Genomic DNA, 17,487 nt, shown 5'->3' with positions numbered 1-17,487 from the left:
AGCTCTGATAGGAGTGGGGTTGTATTATTCCGAGGGCGTTTGGTTGGTTGGTTGGTTGTGTCTTTGCATGTTCCTTAGGTCAGGAGTTGCCGAGTACCTAAGTATTCACAGCAGTCAGCACTCTTACTAATGTCCACTCTAAAGCAGGTGTTGCCTTCTGTGAGTCGGAAAGCTAATCCTACCTTGTCAATCTCAACAGACTGACTTTTTCTCTAACACAGGTAAATTTTGTGAAGACAGAGTTAGCTTGTTTTGTCACCCAATTCTAGTAGTCCAGACTGCTGTGGGCTCCCGTGTCCGTGGGACTCTGCCCCTGGTTCTTCATTGTCACTCTCCAGCAAAGCCAGTGAGTCTGCATCTGTGGTCTCTTGGCCTCTTTTTTATTATAGCCGAGGTCCCCGAGAGGGATAGTTAACTAAATACTCCATTTCTAAGAGAAGATACTTTGTTGGAAGAAAGAAAATGTGCCAAACCTAGTGGGCATTCAGAACTTTAAATCTGAGTTCCTTTTTTTAGGTCCTTTTCTAACTTGACTATCTAAAATGTTAAAAAACTTAACTTCCATTGCTTCGCTTGATATAGTTTATAGACTAATAGAAGGGAGTTAGAGAAGGAATATATAATATTTCATAAATGTCATTCTAGTTTAGGTAGTATTTCTAAAATAACTAATACTTAAACTTGATCTCTTCCTTGTAATATAAAAACTTCATCATGTTTCCTAAAACATGATAGTCATACACAGTAAGTAGGTCTCTGCTCCCCACAATAAATACCACCAGTAAAATTGTTTTGTTAAGTCTCTGAACTAATACTTAAATGGCATACATCCTTTACCAACTCTACAGTTTCAAGTAAGGATTTAGTCATTGTAAAAGATTAGATAGTTTTAAAACTGAATAATATGAATGTGGTTGAAAATCACATACTTATTTATGTTCACTAATTCCATTTGTATAATAGTGCCAATCTTCTATTTATTGTCTTATGTTCTAGAGAGTAGGGTTTTTATTCCTTTTAAACTGTGTACCTAATACGTATACAATAAATGAAAACATCTATATAATAAAAAAAAGAAGATACAACATGATTCCATTTTTGTGAACTTCAAAACCGTGCAAAACCAAAGAATATTCTGTTTAGATGTACAACCCTATGTGGTAAATGTTTCAAAAAGTATTAGTTAATACACTTAGTGATTTTTTTTCACTGTGAGTAGAGGAGAAGGATGGGATCTGGAATGAACCCTCAGAAACCTCAACGTTTTGGATTATTTTCTGTGTTTCTTTTTCCTTAAGGTAGATAGTGAATAAAAGGGTGTTTGTATTTTTATTCTTTATACTGAACCATATGTTATAAATACTATTTTGTATTTCAACTTTCATACTAGCAATTTTGAAAAAAGAAAAAGAAAAAATTAAGGATAATCATAACTAGAAAATAATATGTAGATTTTTAAAAAATCATTGGAGAAGGGAGGAAGGTCAAAGGAAGAACTCAATCCAAATTCAAGAAAAGGAAAGCTAAAGGATGAATAGATAAATAAGATCTCAGCAAGTAGAAAAGGAAAATATACAAAGTTCCCTTTGGAGAAGGGAACAGCTGCCAGGGAATGGCAAGGAAACTGGTGGCTTTACTGTGAAACTGAGAAAGCCAAAGATGCGAGACAAGCCTGAAAATAGAGATAGTAACCTGAAAGGACTTCAGTGCTCAGTGGATAAGTATGTGAGGTTTGTTTTTGTTTTCTTTTGTTTTATGTATAAGAAACATTGGAAGTCTGTTAAGATTTTTAAAATAGTATATCCTCAATATATTATGTTTGAAAGCCAATTGGTTGTCCTGTGGAAGAAGAATTGGAAAGAGAAGTTCAGAAATAGGAAGAACTGTGAAGGACTCAAAAGCATTGTGACTTGACTTACTTTTCACATTTAATGCAAGCACTGTTTTCTAGCATTTATGCTTAGACCTTCTGCAGAAAATGCACTTCTGCAATGTGACTTGCTCAATACCCTGGGCTCTAAGGCTCGAGGCATTTCCTCTGCATTTGAAATTCTTGCAGTCTAAATGTTTACTGTAGTAAACATTGTTGGTTTCTTTCCTCAGAAAATACAGAGGAAAAAAGCTAAGATGGAGAAACAAACAAACAAAAAAATCAGGTAAGAAAATGAAGAAGAGTGAGTGATAGCCCAGTAGGGAGGGCAAGAACAGGAGGGGACTGGGAACTACAAAACGTAGCTCAGAGAGGCTGGCTGGCCTTAAGTAAAGCACTTAACCTCTGCTCCCTTCAGTTTCTTCACCTGTAAAAAGAGAAGTTCAGCTAGATGACCCAAAGTCCCTCCAGGAAAATAAATGGATGATTTATTCTGTAATAGCATGATTCTATTATATCATATGATTCTACTGAAAAGGTACAAATTCATTCTTGAAAAGCTTTCCTTGTGTTTAAGATATTAAAGCAAGTATTAAAATAATGCTAAAAATATATTATATGATTGTATGTTTGAATTTCAACTTTAGCTTCATAGTTTTATATTTTTCAGGGGTTTAATTTGGATCTAGGAACAAAATGAAACATTAGTAACTGCCACAGCCTCCTGGCAAGTTCTTATTTTGTGATAGAGAGCAAGAGGAGGAATGCAATGATCTGCTCAGCACTGCTCATCATCACATGTTGTTTTTGAGACCAGAATTCAATGATATTGTTTTCCCTTTGCTGCATTAAAATCATGACATTTTTCTTAAAACATAAAGGGCTTTTAATTCTGTAAAGATTGGCCTATTTAAGGTGCCAACTATTTCAAAAAGAACAGTCATTTTAAAAAGCAGCAGAGCAGACGAAAGACCTGTATGCAGAAAATTATAAGACACTGATGAAAGAAATTAAAGATGATACAAATAGATGGAGAGATATACCATGTTCTTGGATGGGAAGAATCAACATTGTGAAAATGACTCTACTACCCAAAGCAATCTACAGATTCAATGCAATCCCTATCAAACTACCACTGGCATTTTTCACAGAACTAGAACAAAAAATTTTGCAATTTGTATGGAAACACAAAAGACCCCGAATAGCCAAAGCAATCTTGAGAACGAAAAAAGGAGCTGGAGGAATCAGGCTCCCTGACTTCAGACTATACTACAAAGCAACAGTAATCAAGACAGTATGGTACTGGCACAAAAACAGAAAGATAGATCAGTGGAACAGGATAGAAAGCCCAGAGATAAACCCACGCACATATGGACACCTTATCTTTGATAAAGGAGGCAGGAATGTACAGTGGAGAAAGGACAGCCTCTTCAATAAATGGTGCTGGGAAAACTGGACAGGTACATGTAAAAGTATGAGATTAGATCACTCCCTAACACCATACACAAAAATAAGCTCAAAATGGATTAAAGACCTAAATGTAAGGCCAGAAACTATCAAACGCTTAGAGGAAAACATAGGAAGAACACTCTATGACATAAATCACAGCAAGATCCTTTCTGACCCACCTCCTAGAGTAATGGAAATAAAAACAAAAATAAACAAATGGGACCTAATGAAACTTCAAAGCTTTTGCACAGCAAAGGAAACCATAATCAAGACCAAAAGACAACCCTCAGAATGGGAGAAAACATTTGCAAATGAAGCAACTGACAAAGGATTAATCTCCAAAATTTACAAGCAGCTCATGCAGCTGAATAACAAAAAAACAAACAACCCAATCCAAAAATGGGCAGAAGACCTAAACAGACATTTCTCCAAAGAAGATATACAGATTGCCAACAAACACATGAAAGAATGCTCAACATCATTAATCATTAGAGAAATGCAAATCAAAACTACAATGAGATATCATCTCACACCAGTCAGAATGGCCATCATCAAAAAATCTATAAACAATAAATGCTGGAGAGGGTGTGGAGAAAAGGGGACACTCTTGCACTGCTGGTGGGAATGTGAATTGGTTCAGCCACTATGGAGAACAGTATGGAGGTTCCTTAAAAAACTACAAATAGAATTACCATATGACCCAGCAATCCCACTACTGGGCATATACCCTGAGAAAACCAAAATTCAAAAAGAGTCATGTACCAAAATGTTCATTGCAGCTCTATTTACAATAGCCCGGAGATGGAAACAACCTAAGCGCCCATCATCGGATGAATGGATAAAGAAGATGTGGCACATATACACAGTGGAATATTACTCAGCCTTAAAAAGAAATGAAATTGAGCTATTTGTAATGAGATGGATAGACCTAGAGTCTGTCATACAGAGTGAAGTAAGTCAGAAAGAAAAAGACAAATACTGTAGGCTAACACATATATATGGAATTTAAGGGAAAAAAATGTCATGAAGAACCTAGGGGTAAGACAGGAATAAAGACACAGACCTACTGGAGAACGGACTTGAGGATATGGGGAGGGGGAAGGGTGAGTTTTGACAGGGCGAGAGAGAGTCATGGACATATACACACTAACAAACGTAGTAAGGTAGATAGCTAGGGGGAAGCAGCGGCAAGGCACAGGGATATTAGCTCGGGGCTTTGTGACAGCCTGGAGGGGTGGGATGGGGAGAGTGGGAGGGAGGGAAATGCAAGAGGGAAGACATATGGGAACATATGTATATGTATAGCTGATTCACTTTGTTATAAAGCAGAAACTAACACACCATTGTAAAGCAATTATACCCCAATAAAGATGTTTAAAAAAATAAAATAAAATAAAAATAAAAAGCAGCAGAGCAACTGGAAGATTTTATGAATAAAAAAATACAAACGAATCAAAATGAATACCATTAATAAAATGGTAATGGAAAGAATTACTATTATAGTCATCACAATTATAAAGGCTTGTGGAGTAAGGAAGCTATACTTGGGAAGTATCTATTAAATTAATTTATTTTTATCTTTTCTTTTCAACTCAAAAGCAGAAAAATATTTGTCAATTGGCCTAGTGTGTTTTTGTTTTTATATTTTATGTGTCCTTACTGTAGTAAAGTCTTCTTTTGTACTGTGTCTTGTTAATAAAATCAAAACTTAAAATTGCTTTTAATTGAAATTTTAATTGCTTATAATTGCAAAAAAACCTTAAAATTACAAAATAAAATTTAATTGCTAATAAAGTAAAAATGGCAAGTGTGATTTAAAATAGCTAATATTTGAGGTAGCTTATCTGTGTCAGACATTTAGGTACATTATTCTCTCCTTGAACAAACTCTAGCTAGGCTCCTCTGACCCCTTTCTCAACTAGACCTCAACCTTGATCTATAAAGACTTGAATACCAGCATAGTTTCTAACAGCTGAAGGCCACATCCTTAGGATGATCCCGGTTCCACTAATAGTTCATGCCTGCCAAAACTCAAAGCTGCCAACAGAATTTAGTTTGTTCCAGCCAATACCTGAAGATAGGGCCCCTGTCTCCCAGTCTCCATGGGAGGATAGGAGCCTAACTTCTATAAACTCTAGTTAGCAAAACCATATCGGTTACATATAGACCAACCCCCGCTTCCTGCTTTTTGTAATTTTACACTTCCTGGCTCTACTGAACTCTGCCCACCTCCCTCCTTATTCCCTCATTCTCCCTTTAGAATGCTGGGTCACCTCTGTACAAATCAAAGTTGAGTTCAATTCACACTAGTCTCTTTTCCGTATTTCCCTACTGCTGATTAAAATCTGTCCTTACCACTTTAGTATCTAACATTTTTTATTTTTGACCCTAATAAATTCTTAGGGTCAAAAATAAACAAATTAGAAGAAATTAGGCCAGAAAAGTAACTTACCTGGCAAGACAACATAATTAGTAAGTGATAACACCGTAATTTTAATCCAGCCCTGTTTGATAATCACTGTTAATTACCTTGCTTCTCATTTGGACAAATATAGTCAACTTTTCTTAAAAATTGAGAATAAATCTTATATTGAAGGTTAATCAACCATATAATACTTAAAGTATGAGATATAGGCTTTTGAAAGTCCATTGCCATTAGAATTCACAATTGAGAAGGCTACCTTCTGTTAAAAATTGCATTAGAATAATTAATTCATAAAGGAAACTATAAAAGCCTAAAGATACATCTATGTAAGATAAAAAAGACAATATGTTAAATAAAAAGAATATTGACATGTTTTATTTCTGGATTTATTAATGGAATTGATAATTATAGGAAATGTTTCTTTATAAAAGTTCAGCTAGATGTTTACAAATTCCTTCAGCAGAAGCTACAAACAGAAAGAATATAGGCTTGAGAATCAGAGAGACTGAAGTTCTAATCATAGTCCTGCATTTACTGATTATGTAACTTGAGCAAATTACTTAATTCTCTGAGCCTGTTTCTTCAGCTACATAATAAAGACAACATTGTGGTAGACAGAATTCTAAGATGGTCTCCAAGATTTCTGGTTCATTCTGTACATGCCCTATATGGTTTTGTGGTTGAATGTGCGTGAGACCTATAAACACGATGCATTCCCATAGTTAGGTTCCATTATATGGTAAAATGATCATATTTTGGGCTTCCCTGGTGGCACAGTGGTTGAGAGTCCGCCTGCCAATGCAGGGGACACGGGTTCGTGACCCAGTCCAGGAAGATCCCACATGCCGCAGAGTGGCTGGGCCCATGAGCCATGGCCACTGGGCCTGCGTTTCCGGAGCCTGTGCTCTGCAACGGGAAAGGCCACAAGAGTGAGAGGCCTGCACACTGACAAAAAAAAAAAAAAAAAAGATCATATTTTACAGATGTAATTAAGTGCCCTAATCAGCTGATTTTTATTTAATCAAAGGGGATATTATCCTAAGTAAGCAGGCAAGCTCTTAAAAGAGGGTATAGATGTCAGAGAGATGTACTTCTGTTGGCTTTGAAAAAGTAAATTGCTATGTTGTGCAAGGATAATAAGTAGGTGACCTCTTGGAGTTGACTGCAACTTCCAGCTGTCAGCCAGGAAGAAAATGAGAACCTCACCCCTACAACCACAAGGAAATGAATTCTGCCAATATCTGACTCATCTTGTAAGAGGACCTCTAGCTTCTAAAGAGATCACATCAGCGGCTGACAACTTGACTTTAGCCCGGTGATACTATAAACACAAGACCCATCTAACTCATACCCATTGCCCTTTGCATTGCTGAATCACTCCTCTGGTATAAATGCAATTCCAGATTATAAAGCATGAATTTTTTTAAAATGTCTCAGCTAGTAAGGGTGGAAGCAGTGTGGCAGAGGTCCGAGCTGGGTTGCACTCCCCCCACCCCAGGCTACCACGATGGAACTCAGTGTTGAGTACCTCCCGGAGAAGCTGCAGTGGGACCTGGAGGTGGAGCACATGGAAGTGGAGGACACAACTCCCACGTTGCATGTCCAGCTTCCGAGTCCTCGTGGTGTCAGCCAAGTTCAAGGGGAAGCCACTGCTTCAGAGATACTGGCTTGTGAACACTTCCCTAGCAGAAGAGCTCCTGCACATCCATGCCTTTGAGCAGAAAACCCTGACCCCACAGCAGTGGGCCCGTGAGCAGCAGAAATAAGGGACCCAGACCAGCACACCTATTAAATTATGAATCAGGCTCCCCAAAATATAAATAAAGTAAAATAAAATAAAATGCTTCAGCTATTTCTCTTATAACAGAGGCAAGAAGGAAATAATAAGGTACCACTTGACTCACTATCACTTCCTTTATTATTTTCAAGACTACTTGGGGAAAAATAAACCTTCACAATTGCTCTAAATTCCTCATTTTCTCTTTTTTCTCTACTCCAAATTTTCAAATCCAGTTCCTAAATATGTAATAAAGCCTCCTATACAGTAGTCTTTTTTCTAAAACTGTAGTCACTGGGTGGGTCATCTTTGTTGTAAGGCAGCTATTTCAGTTAGAGTCTCTCAGTTACAAGGTAAAGGATATTTGACTAAGGTGGTTTAAGCAAGAATCATATTTCTTTATTCCGTATAAAAAAAAGAAGTCCACAATAAACTTTGGTTTAGTGGTTGAACAAGTGGAACCTAGATTCTTTCCAGCTTCTATTTTACCATTATCAGGTGTTAGTGATGGGTTTTCTGAGCAAAGCATAGCTGGTGTAGTACCAACTATCATATTCTTAACAGCACACCAAGCAGGAAGGAAGTAGATGATGCCATATAGGGCCTTTACCTTATACCATCCTTTCTTTTATTCATAAGATAAACCTTAATAAAAAGCACTCCAGTGAGACTCCTTTTTAGCTACCATAGGCTTCCATGACTGTTCGCAAAGGATCATGGAATTGCTATGGTTGGCACAGATCAATACAGCTCATTCCCTGGTGATGGACACATCACCATCCAAACACACTAAGTCTCTTAACACAAAAAGCCAGAGAAATGGCTAACAGATAGCCTAGCAATGATGACTACCTTACTAGGGATCTTTTCTCAATATTGTGCAAGATGCTGCTGCTTTTGGTGACCATTTGTCTTACACTAGGGCTTGGGGAAAATTCCATAAGTCCTACAGTAAGGATTAAGAAATGACTTAACTGGGAAAAGGGGAAATGTACAAAGCTATAGAGCTTATAAGAGAAGGTAATCATCCTCCATATTCCAATTATTCCACAAAGAACAGTGCTGGGGCCTGGGAGATTTGCTGGAACAAAGAGTGTGTTTCCATTTCAGTGAAGGGACCCCAATCTTCCAGTAATTTTCATTATCGCTTATCAGTTAAAGGATACACAAACTGCACGGACACCAAGATTTTAGTGCTTGGTTTTTATAGGAGCTTTATGGGAATGATAGCTGACTAACACCTGAAAACAATGGGTTCTATAAGAAGTTGCAATCTTCTTGCAAAGAAATGAAGGTCACTATTACCATGGAAACTTTTGGATACAGCCCTTCCACTAGAAAGCGTTGAGTGGACTTGTTCCAGCTGGCTTATTTCCCCAGCAATCCAGAATGAAAACATAATCATTTTCAGAGAAGTCTTCCCCATGGTCTCATCAAGTAAAAATGTTCCATCTTGCGAATTAGCCTGTCCACATGCTGAATAGGAAAAGAGTGATATTATTTGTCATTCCTTCATTCTAATCTATTCCCTGTTTGATTTTGGCATCCAAATTGAAGTTTATCATTCTCCTTGGAGGCATGTCAAATTGCTCTATTTTAAAATTTTGTTCTGGCATTGCATAATAAGCTCTGTGAAGATAGAAAAGTTGAATTTTTTTAATCACCATTGACCTCTCTAAGAACAGGAGAAGTGAGAACCACCCAATACAATCCTAATTTCTACTTGGGTCCATTCAGATACAACCTACCATTTTTCCACTAAGGTTAAAGCAATAAAAAGAGATTTATCGTGTCTGCTTATCCCTTATTCACAGATTTCCAAGTATCTGGGAGCCCTACAAAGACAGTTTTAGCTCCTCCCTCAATGGGCCCTCCTTCAATTTATCAACTGGCAGAAATCATTAATTTGATCCAACTCAAAGTTTCACTTGTTGGTGACTACTGATACAGGGGGTGATTTTCTCAAGTCACAATTAGTGCTGGTAGTTTCAAACATTGGCGACAGTGCTGTATCTGGATCACCGCTAAGCTCCTCAAGCATTGTAAGTACTGTGAGTATGGATGGTGATCCCAGCTCCTGAGATGCCAATGGCCACATTGTAGCTATACATGCAAGGTTCAGGTACTGATTTCTACACAAAAGCCAGTGACTCCACTTGCTACTGAACTTCCCCACACAAATTCTACAAATTCACTGATGCCTTAAACTCTAAGTCTCTTTAGTTCTTGCTCTTCTTTTTTCCTACAATTCTACTGCCTTATGATTTTGTCATGTTGGGCAGGAAGCTAATGTGAGAGAAATTACTATAATTGTAATACTTTCTCTATATCACTGACCTGTCTGCTTCAGTTAGCTGGCCTTATAATTAATTCTTTATTAGAAGTCTCCTCATTCTCCCACATAAATTGATAAATACCTGCCCTAAACCATTAGTTTTCCAGACATGCCTGAATGCTGGGATGAATACAGCATAGGCTCAAGCTAGTGACCTCCCCCCAACTTCCTCCAACTCCCAACATTGGAATCTTAAATATTTATGCCTTTCCAATATTTGCTATTTTCCATCTGTTTCCCTACGTAGGTTGTCAGTAAATTTCCTGAAGAGTAAATAAGCCCATGTGACTATTTCTAACAACATCAATCAAAGAATAAATTTACTACTCTCCCATATGTATTTCTGCATTGCTCAAAGGTTTTTGAAGTGTACACTGTATTTCTATACTTTTAAAAAATATAAAAAATAAACAAAAGCTCAAAGATAGAATAGTTAGAAATAGGGAGGAAATGTGTCTTCAGAAGGTAGGCAGATTGATGACAGATGCTGAGTGAAAAGAGGCTGAACTTTGGAACTGAATATGGCAATCCCTATGGATCTGAGCAGAAGTCTGCAGTGATCGACGGAAATGAGCCTGCACCTTCCCGCACATCTCCTTTCCCCCACCCATAATCTCTTCACACTCTTTTCAGATCAAAATCCCTATATTCTGCATCTAGAAAGGATTAATTATTTCGTTCTTTTCTGTTTAAACAAAAGGCCTGCATCTGTGTGAACCCTGAGAGCATATTCACGACGAAGAAAATATAGTGTTCCAACCTCCTATGAGATTGTCTTTTAATATCTCCTTCTGGAACAATATGTTCAGGGAGCAGCAAGATTAACATATAAAAAAACACAGAATGGCAAGATGACCTGAGTTTTCTGCCCTTCTGTGAAATCCTATTTGCCTTAGGCAACTTTTAAAACATTAAGAAAGTAAATGAGGAAAGAGTAAACGTAAATTGGAGGAAAAATCACAACATGCTAGAGCTAAAACCAATCTTAGCAGTTGAAGTAGATGGCATTAATGTCCTCAGTTCTTTACCCTGCCCTTATCCACATCCTTCACATACGACCTGGCAGTACATTCTCCCAGGAAAGAGACAGAAGATACTTCCCTACCCCTTGCTTTCGGGTTTGCCACATGATCTGCTTGGGTTAATGGAATGTTAAAAGAAAATAGTTTGTGCTATTGTGCCTGCTCTCTTTCACATCTGTCAGAGCAGGAGAGTAAGCCTGGGCTAGCTGAGGAGAAGGATTAGAGACCTACAGGGCTGAGCCAGCCAGGGATGTACCCAGCCTAGAACAGGAGACCCTCAGGTGACCTACAGATCTGTGAACCAGGTAAATGCCTATTGCTGTGGGATACTGAGACTATGTGGTTGATTGTGCCATATATTAGTTGACACCATACCCAACAACTTCAACTCCTTCAATTTATAGAGGAGAAAACCAGACCCCAAAAGTGGAAGCAGATGGATAGTAGTGGAAACAGGGCTGGAAATTAGGCCCTGAAACAACCTTGAAGATCTGAATATTTACTCAAGGTTCAGATATGAACTTGCCACATGGACACTGGAAAGCCAATTAGTTTCTCTGAATCTCAGTGCTTTGTTGGAAAATGAAGGTGACATGTACCCTAAATAAAAACTGGAAATTGGTCTAAATAAGGTATTTGATGTGAAGACACTTTGTGAAAAAGAGAGAAAGAAGCTCAAGTGCTTAGTGCTTAATGAATGCCAAGTGCATGATGTAACCTTTGCTTATATGATGTCATTTTACCTCACTTTATCTTTTAAATACCTACCTATTGAGACTTCCCTGGTGGTGCAGTGGTTAAGAATCTGCCTGCCAATGCAGGGGACACAGGTTTGATCCCTGGTCCAGGAAGATCCCACATGCCATGGAGCAACTAATCCTGTGTGCCTAGACTACTGAGCCTGTGCTCTAGAGACGGCGAGCCACAACTCCTGAACCTGCATGCCACAACTACTGAAGCCTGCGCACCTAGAGCCCATGCTCCGCAACGAGAAGCCACCGTAACAAGAAGCCCACACACCGCAACGAAGAGTAGCCCCTGCTTGCCGCAACTAGCGAAAGCCCATGCACAGCAATGAAGACCCAACACAGCCAAAAATAAATAAATAAATTAATTAATTAAAAAAAAAAAAACCCTACCTATTAATAAGGTAGGTGTGCACTTACTTGTTGAAAAACAGGTGACTACTGTGTGCTTACAGAGCCAGGTCCTATATACATTTAATGAATAAACAAATTCAGGCGGAAGGAACTTAACTTACCAAAATAGCCTCAAAGAACTTGGCATGTTTTTATTAGTCAGTAGGGACTCTGCTGATTGTAGCTCAGGAAAACTGTTAACTACTGAAAAATAACTTTCTGCTACTGGTCACCCAGAAACATGTTACAAAGTTATTCAAATTAGAGTATCTGCTTGTAGAGCTTTGATATGAAAATTTTATTAGAAACATTTTGTTTTTACTAACCAAATGTCATGATATATTTGACATGCCACCTGCCATTAACAGTCACCCTGGTCTCTAATTACAACAACATTCCATCTGCTCTGGAAGATGACTACCAAGGCCTTGTCACTGGCAACTGGTCCTTGGTGGTCTAGTGGCTAGGATTCAGTGCTCTCACTTTTGCGGCCTGACTTCAACCTCTGGCCAGGAACCGAAATCCTGCTTCAAGCCGCTGCAGGCCAAGATGACCTGAGACCATACCCATTTGCATTTGCATTTTGTAAACTCTATGAAGTATGTGCTTATCCCCTGCCTGTATTTCAAACAACACGTAACAGTCACTGTGCCAGATTTAAATCATAATTTACATTCACCAATACAAAAGTGCTCCTGAAAAACAAATCATATTTTTCAGCATAACTGAGGTATAATTGAGAGATGAAACTGTAAGATATTTCAAGTGTATAATGGGATGATTTGATAAAAAAAAATTTCTTTTAAATGGAACCCATTTATGGGTAGGAAAGTATTTATTATGTTTAATCTCCACCCAAATCAACTTCCATTTTATTTGAGGTTAAGGAACATAAAAAGTAAAGCATGGGCTTTTATATCTTCTAAGTGGGTTTCTACTTAAAGATAATAAAAGATAGCATCTACACCAAAACACCTTGTTCAGTCAGTATTTATGTCAATATGTATATGGTGGCACAATATTTTGAAATATCAGCAGAAGTTTCCATCTTTTAAGCTTTTTCTTTCATTTGTAAGACTGTGGCCTTTTCACCATTCATGCACACATTGTGAAACATTCATTGCTCAATGAAAATAATTTTACAGCAAAAAAAGCTACTTGGGATTCTAAAGGCAAAAACCTGAGTCTGAATGGATTTGAAAACAGAGAGTTAGAGATAGATTTCCTACCATGACACCATGACAGCCAAAGATTCTCCTGATTTGATGGTGGCAGGCAGGAGACAGGAAGGGCAATAAAGAGCCCAAATGGAGAGGAAATAGGGAATAAGTAGAACTTAGAGTTCCCTAAGAAAGGTGAGTCCTGGTCTCTGGCCACAGTAAGCTGAATAATTGAAATCCAGATTGTCTGAGGATGGTTATAGATGCACCTAGAGATCATTAAATCTATTTCTAGTTACCATTAAAGGCAGGTGGGAAGGCAGCAAAGTATTCTAAGGAGCCTCTATTCCCGAGGCCAGCATGATATTGAGATCTACTTAGGTGAAACCTGAAGAAAGAAGCACACTAAGGCTTGGCTGTTAGCCTGCACAGCTCCAGAAATAGTTCTCAGCCACAGAGACCACAGCAAATAAAAAAGGAGAGGACACGGGGTAGAAAGTGAAAGGTTTTCAGTTCTAAGGATCTTGGAAATTGGTCTGCAATCCACAGAGACCCACCTTGGTGTGGGGGTGGGTGGAGGGATAATTTAATGAGAAAGGAAGAAGCAGGCATTAATCATCAAATATTAAAAGAGATATTTGCATTTTAAAGTGATACGTAGGGCAGCAAGCACAGAACTGAAATAGGTGAAAGCACTATAGGCTGGTCTGTGTTATGCCTCCTTTGAGGGTGACTTGGAGACTCAAAAGTGCCTGACAATCAGGAATGTGATGGTTACTTATGCTAATTCTTGGCCAGAGCTCAGAGTTCACTGCCCCAGAGAAGCTGCTGAATAAATACAGTTCCTTGTCTCTCATAAAGCACAGCTGTGTGAGATAACCTGCAGAACCTGATAAAAGTTTAGGGAACTAAAAGGGAACAACTTTCTATTTTTCAATCTGCCCTTTGATAATACTGTTTTTATATTTAAAAAAGAATCCACTGACTAAGCACATTTTAAATGATGCCAATAAGCAGAGAGCAGACAGCAGAAGCAAGAAGAACTACAATCCCGCAGGATGTGGAATGAAAACCACATTCACAGAAAGACAAAATAAAAGGGCAGAGGATTATGTACCAGATGAAGGAACAAGATAAAACCCCAGAAAAACCACTAAATTAAGTGGAGATAGGCAACCTTCCAGAAAAAGAATTCAGAATAATGATAGTGAAGATGATCCAGGACCTTGGAAAAAGAATGGAGGTAAAGATCGAGAAGATGCTAGAAATGATTAATAAAGACCTAGAAGAATTAAAGAACAAACAAACAGACATGAACAATACAAAAAATGAGATGAAAAATACACTTGAAGGAATCAAAAGCAGAAAAAATGAGGCAGAAGAACAGATGAGTGACCTGGAAGACAGAATGGTGGAATTCACTGCCATGCAACACAATAAAGATAAAAGAATGAAAAGAAATGAAGACAGCCTAAGAGACCTCTGGGACAACATTAAATACACCAACATTTGCATTATAGGGGTCCCAGAAGGAGAAGAGAGAAAGGGCCAAGAAAATATTTGAAGAGATTATAGTCAAAAACTTCCCTAACGTGGGAAAGGAAATAGCCACCCAAGGCCAGGAAGCAGAGAGTCCAAGGCAGGATAAACCCAAGGAGAAATGTGCTGAGACACAGAGTAATCAAACTGACAAAAATTAAAGATAAAGAAAAATTATGAAAAGCAGCAAGGGAAAACTGACAAATAACATACAAGGGAACTCCCATAAGGTTAACAGCTAATTTCTCAGCAGAAACTCCACATCCAGAAATGAATGGCATGTTATATTTAAAGTGATGAAAGGGAAGAAACTACAACCAAGATTACTCTACCCAGAAAGGATCTCAGTCTGATTTGACAGAGAAATCAAAAGCTTTACAGACAAACAAAAGCTAGAACTCAGCACCACCAAACCAGCTCTAAAACGAGTGCTAAAGGAACTTTTCTAAGTGGGAAATACAAAAAAAGGACCTACAGGAACAATCCCAAAACAATTAAGAAAATGGCAATGGGAATATACATATCAATAATTACCTTAAATGTGAATGGATTAAATGTTCCAACCAAAATACACAGGCTCGCAGAATGGATACAAAAACAAGACCCATATATATGCTGTCTACAAGAGACCCACTTCAGACCAAGGGACACATACAGACTGAAAGTGAGGGGATAGAAAAAGATATTCCATGAAAATGGAAATCTAAAGAAAGAGCTGGAGTAGCAATTCTCATATCAGATAAAATAGACTTTAATATAAAGAACGTTACAAGAGATGAGGAAGGACAATACATAATGATCCAGGGATCAATCCAAGAAGAAGATATAAAAATTATAAATGTTTATGAACCCAACATAGGAGCACCCGAATACATAAGGCAAATGCTAACAACCATGAAAAGGGAAATCAACAGTAACACAATAACAGTAGGTGACTTTAACACCCCATTTACACAAATGGACAGATCTTCCAGACAAAAGAATTAAGGAAACACAACCTTTAAATGATACAATAGACCAGATAGATTTAATTGATATTTATAGGACATTCTATCTGAAAACAGCAGATTACACTTTCTTCTCAAGTGCACACGGAACATTCTCCAGGATAGATCACATCTTGGGTCACAAATCAAGCCTCAGTAAATTTAAGAAAACTGAAATCATATCAAGCATCTTTCTTGACAACAACACTATGAGATTAGATATAAATTAAAGGGAAAAAAATGTAAAAAACACAAACACATGGAGGCTAAACGATATGTTACTAAATAACCAAGAGATCACTGAAGAAATCAAAGAGGAAATAAAAAAATAGAGATAAATGACAATGAAAATACAATGATCCAAAACCTATGGGATACAGCAAAAGCAGTTCTAAGAGAGAAGTTTATAGCAATACAATCCTATCTCAAGAAACAAGAAAAATCTCAAATAAACAATCTAACCTTATAGCTAAAGGAACTAGAGAAAGAAGAACAAACAAAGCACAAAGTTAGTAGAAGGAAGGAAATCATAAAGATTAGAGCAGAAATAAATGAAATAGAAACAAAGAAAACAATAACACAGATCAATAAAACTAAAAGCTGGTTCTTTGAGAAGATAAACAAAATTGATAAACCTTTAGCCAGACTCATCAAGAAAAAAAGGGATATTACTCAAATCAATAAAATTAGAAATGAAAAAGGAGATGTTACAACAGAGACCACAAAAATACAAAGCATCATAAGAGATTACTACAAGCAACTCTGGATAACCTGGAAGAAATGGACAAATACTTAGAAAGGTATAACCATCCAAAACTGAACCAGAAAGAAATAGAAAATATGAACAGAACAATCACAAGTAATGAAATTCAAACTGTGATTAAAAATCTTCCAACAAACAAAAGTCCAGAACAAGATGGCTTCACAGGTGAATTCTATCAAACATTTGGAGAAGAGCTAACACCCATCCTTCTCAAAGTCTTCCAAAAATTTCAGAGGAAGGAACAATCCCAAACTCACTCTATGAGGCCACCATCACCCTGATACCAAAACCAGACAAAGATATTCCAAAAATGAAAATTATAGACCAACATCACAGATGAATATAGATGCAAAAATCCTCAACAATATACTAGCAAACAGAATCCAACAACACATTAAAAGGATCATACAGCAGGTTCAAGTGGGATTTATCCCAGGGATGCAAGGATTCTTCAATATGCACAAATCAATCAAGATACACCACATTAACAAATTGGTGTTAAAATTTGTTAAAATACACCACATTAACAAAAAATAAAAACCATATGATCATTTCAATAGATACAGAGCAAGTTTTGACAAAATTCAACACCCATTTATGAGGAAGACTCTCCAGAAAGTATGCACAGAGGGAACCTACCTCAACATAATAAAGGCCGTATATGACAAACCCACAGCAAACATCATTCTCAGTGTGAAAAACTGAAAGCATTTCCTCTAAGATCAGAAAAAAAACAAGGTTGTCCACTCTCACCATTATTATTCAACATAGTTTTGGAAGTCCTAGCCACAGCAACCAGAGAAGAAAAAGAAATAAAAGGAATCCAAATTGGAAAAGAGAAGTAAAACTGTCACTGTTTGCAGATGACATGATACTATACATAGAGAATCCTAAAGAGGCCACCAGAAAACTACTAGAGCTAATCAATGAATTTGGTAAAGTTGCAGGATACAAAATTAATGACCAGAAATCTCTGGCATTCCTATACACTAAGAACGAAAGATCAGAAGGAGAAATGAAGA

At 37.5% G+C, this 17,487-nt stretch overlaps 1 pseudogene; it reads left to right on the top strand.

Moving 5' to 3' along the window:
* Positions 1-7,251: 7,251 nt before the first annotated feature.
* On the top strand, positions 7,252-7,510 carry LOC136121534 (bolA-like protein 2 pseudogene; annotated as a pseudogene).
* Positions 7,511-17,487: the final 9,977 nt, after the last annotated feature.

The sequence above is a fragment of the Phocoena phocoena genome, chromosome 3, assembly GCF_963924675.1.
Source record: "Phocoena phocoena chromosome 3, mPhoPho1.1, whole genome shotgun sequence".
In the NCBI taxonomy this organism is placed as follows: Eukaryota; Metazoa; Chordata; class Mammalia; order Artiodactyla; family Phocoenidae; genus Phocoena; species Phocoena phocoena.
Note: the sequence above shows the minus strand (reverse complement) of the source record. Positions and strands in the feature narration are given on the sequence as shown.